Raw genomic sequence first — 4,582 nt, 5'->3', positions numbered from 1 at the left:
CCAGCCGAATTTTGGATAACAGGGCGCAAGGTCCGGCATGGAGGTTTCTTTCGTGATAATATCTTATCAGCGCAAAAGTAATGGAATGATTGGCATAATCAGTGGGTGCTGAGCGTCAAATCCTAGCGATGAGTTGCCAAGACGACCTCCAATTCTAAGTAGTCCAGAATGATCGATAAACGGGTTGAGCGAACTAATAGAACTGGATTTCATGACTTGACCATTGCGCCGAATCTCCTTTATGTCCATCCACAAATTTGCCAGCTGAATGTGTCGAATCAGAAGATGCGTTCCTTGCCGAATATCAGAAACGGTGAGTCCTGGATGCCTAAGACGATGTATAAATTTATGCATGTAGGCGAATGTGCGCTGCATGCGAAAGAATGAATTCGCAAATTTGCATGAAGTCACTCTTTCGAGCTGTCAACGCAGTTTCCGCTTTCTTTCCGTGCGGTTCTTAAACATGACTGGTTTAACGAATAGGACCGTTGTTATTGATGGTCGCGGCCATTTGCTTGGCCGTCTGGTTTCCGTCGTCGCCAAGTACCTGTTGCAGGGCGGCAAGGTGGCCGTCGTTCGCTGCGAGGAGCTGAACCACTCTGGCCACTTCTACAGAAAAAAAATCAAGTTCTTGGCTACTTGCGCAAGCGTTGCTACGTCAACCCAGCTCGTGGTCCCTTCCACTTCCGTGCCCCGTCCAGGATCTTCTACAAGGCGGTCAGAGGTATGATCCCACACAAGACTAAGCGTGGCCAGGCTGCACTCGCTCGTCTGCGTGTGTTCGATGGCATTCCATCGCCCTACGACAAGCGTCGCCACGTCGTTGTCCCCATCGCTATGCGTGTGTTGACACTGCGCTCCGACTGCAAGTACTGCCAGGTCGGCCGTCTGTCGCACGAGGTTGGCTGGCACTACCAGGATGTGATCAAGAGCCTGGAGCGTAAGCGCAAGGCCAAGTTGCGTGTCACCCTCAAGCACAATGGCGAGCTGAAGAAGCTGACTGTTCAGGAACGTGAAAACATTGCCAAAGCGGCTGAGCCCTTCAACAAAATCATCAAATCCTATCGCTACGAGGTTTAAGGACAACAAAAACCCCGGCAGATGCGTAGCAGTTTTTTAAAGGGAATAAAACAACATCCGGACGTGAGATCGGCATGTGGAGACGTGATTAGCAATACTCTCTTGAGAAGCTCCAAAGTTGCTATGTCGTTAGCAGGAGAGGGGGATGGGCAGTGAAACCATAGCTCTGACTGTATAAGATGGCTGAGAAGCGAGCCTCTCGAGAGAATATCAGCAGGATTTAAAGATGTGGGAACATAGCGCCATTCCATGGCTGTCGTCAGCTCCTGATGTGATGCCACTCGATTTGCCACGAAAACTTGAAATTTGGCTGGCTCGTCCCTAATCCAAGATAATGCTGTTGACGAATCCGACCAGCAAAAGAACCGACCTGTAAAGATTCCCATGTCCTTTAAATTCTGCATTACTTTCGCAAGCAAATGGGTTCCACTTAAATCCAGCTTAGGAAATGATATAGTCTTTAGTGGCGCCACTCACGACTTTGAACACAAAACGTGGCTCTAAGACTGGGCTTCCCTGGACACGACATACACGCAAGCGCCATATGCTTCTAAGCTGGCATCACAGAATCCGTGAACTTCTGTAGCCACACTAGAACGAAGAACCAAGCGAGGAAATGAGATCCGAAAAATGCATGCCAAACTATTTCTCAAGTCCATCCAAGTTGAATGCAACGCTGAGGGTAGGCTTTCATCCCAATCCAAATTTTCTCTCCAAAGCTGCTGAAGGAAGATTTTGCACTTGACAATGACTGGATTTATCAATCCACGAGAGTCGTAGAATCGCGCAATCGTAGATAAAACCGACCGCTTTGATGGCTTTGAGTTTGTGTCCAGTGCGGACAAGGCAAAAAGCAGCTGAGGTTATGTCGCCTCCATCATTAAACTTTAGGAACTTCTCTATGTCATCTTCAGGGGTTCCCTCAAGTACTTCCTGGTGACTGGAGCACCATTTCCTAAGTCTAAAACGAGGTGGAACGTTGTGAGTTGCTGCGGACACCGCAACTCTACAGTTATACCCGATACTAAGTCAGTATGGCTCTCTCCGGCAGACGCCACTAATATTGAACGACACGACAAAGAGTGCGTGCGAGAGAGACAGAAAATCAGTCTGAGCGTGACGTCGGGCGCTGCGTAGCCACTGCAAATTGATTTGTTCCTTTTGGCTACAAAAATGATCCGATCTGATCCAGATTCAGCAATCTGATAGATATGGTCATTATCTATGATTCTGCTTTTTTAGTTTTCTCGAATGTGCAATATTGTGGATGCAACAGATTTTCGTCTTTTGTGGGGGCGGAAGGGGGTGTGGCGAAATTTGGACACAAAACGGTCAAGGTCCGATATCACAGGAGTGTGGATACCAAATTTGGTTGCTCTGGCTCTTATAGGTTCTGAGATCCTTGAACTCATATTTTGCAATTGGCAAAACCGACTATGAAACCTGTGTGTTAGAGAGAGACAGAGCGAGAAAGAATGAAATTGTTTTCTTGATTCTGGCTATAATCATTATTCGATCTGGTTCAGATTTTGCACTGCAGAAGATATGGTCATCCTCACCGATTCTGCGTTTTTGGTTTTATCGTATCTTTAAAAATGTGGATGCCACAGATTTTCGTCCTTTGTGGGGGCGGAAGTGGGCGGGGCGAAGTTTTGAAATATTTTTGTAGCAGTGACATATCACAGAAGTCTGGATCCAAAACATCGTTGCTCTAGCTCTTATTGTCTTTGAGCACTAGGCGCTGAAGGGGACGGACGGACGGACGGACGGACGGACGGACGGACGGACGGACGGACAGACGGACAGACAGACAGGGCTCAATCGACTCGGCTATTGATGCTGATCAAGAATATATATACTTTATGGGGTCGGAAACGATTCCTTCTGGACGTTACACACATCCACTTTTACCACAAATCTAATATACCCCAATACTCATTTTGAGTATCGGGTATAAAAAATGACCACGGGACAGTAAAGCTAATTGTTTGGTGCATCTTGTCCATGACCTGTGCGACCGAATTACCGCCCGAAATAAGGTCATCCACGTAAAACTCCTGCCGCAGAGCAGCTGAGCCAAGAGGGTAGGACTCACCCTCGTCGATGGCCAGCTGGTGCATTGCGCGGACCGCTAAAAATGCACTGATACAAATTGTCGGGTGGAGACACTCGTACGCAGCGGTACATTTTACAAATGTCCCCAGTGAGAGCGACTGGATATGTTCGAAAGCGAATCAATATATTAAACAATGCAGGCTGAATAACAGGGCCCGTCATCATCACATCATTTAGAGAATATCCAGTTGATGTAGCTGCGGATCCATCGAAAACGACACGGAGTTTTGCCGTCGTACTGTCCTCCTTTAGGACACAGTGATGAGGCAAGAAATATTTTCAGAGGCTACGGGAATCAGGGTTGACTTAGTGCATATGATGCAAATCAATGTACTCCCTCATAAAGGCGGAATACCGCTCCTTGAGTGTAGGATTACGCTCCAGTTTTCGCTCCAGACTGATGAACCGTCGATAAGCCTGAGCATAAGATTCTCCTAAACGCTCAGTATTGTTATTTAGTGGCAGACGAACTGCATACCACCCGAATGGCAGCCGTGAAAGGTGGCCTACGAAATGTGCTTCACAATCGTCTTCTTCTTTGGTATTCAACCCAGCCTCCACACAATTCTCGACTTCCCAAAACATACGAAGAGTTTTATCCAACCTTGCTTCCATCTCAGCTTTCGAATCTGGTCAATTGTGCGTGGCCAAAAGCGCCGAGCACCAATGAGGAGGTCAACACGTTGTGGATTAAAAAATGCAGGATCAGCGAGCTGAATGTTAGATGGAACACTCCAATCGGATACATTTACTGTCATACTTGGTTGAGAATCGGTAATCGTGGGGGCGATGAGAGCAGTAAGCGTAGTTGTGTAAGCAGAGGTGCGAGAATGCATACAAATACAAATGGTGGATCCCTCAGTAGAAACGCTGGTATCGCCCAGCCCAGACACAAGTGCAGACGATTGAGTTCTCCTAAGCTGAAGCTGCTGGGCGAACCTGGATGTGACGAGATGCAGCTGCGATCCTGAATCTAAGATGGCACGACAAAGAACTAAAACGCCTGACCGATTCTTCACGAGAACCACGGCTGTAGCCAGAAGCACGACATCAGAGTGAAGACCTTGGGCAGCAAGAGAGGTAGACGAACGTAGAGGCGAGCTGCTAGCAGAATTTTGAGCAATGGAAAGAGTTTCTGGTTGAACGGCCAGATCGGGAGGAGTAATACCTGGGCAGCTTTGTGTTGTGGGCTGTATACTATCGAAGTGCAACAAACTATGATGCCTACCGCCGCATACTCGACATTTTCCACTATTGCATGCGCGGGTCCGGTGCCCCGGTTTTAGGAAAGGGGCATAGGGAAAGCTTCTTCACTTCTTTGTGGCGCAGCAACGGTGAGAGATTTCCGAATATCTTGCACGAGTATATTCCATGGCCCGCTGAGTGG

General features: G+C 47.8%; 1 pseudogene; it reads left to right on the top strand.

Annotated features, from left to right (window-relative positions):
* The first annotated feature begins 431 nt into the window (after positions 1–431).
* Positions 432–1,138, top strand: LOC117186284 (annotated as a pseudogene).
* Positions 1,139–4,582: the final 3,444 nt, after the last annotated feature.

The sequence above is a fragment of the Drosophila miranda genome, chromosome XR (genome assembly GCF_003369915.1).
Source record: "Drosophila miranda strain MSH22 chromosome XR, D.miranda_PacBio2.1, whole genome shotgun sequence".
Taxonomy (NCBI): domain Eukaryota; kingdom Metazoa; phylum Arthropoda; class Insecta; order Diptera; family Drosophilidae; genus Drosophila; species Drosophila miranda.
Note: the sequence above shows the minus strand (reverse complement) of the source record. Positions and strands in the feature narration are given on the sequence as shown.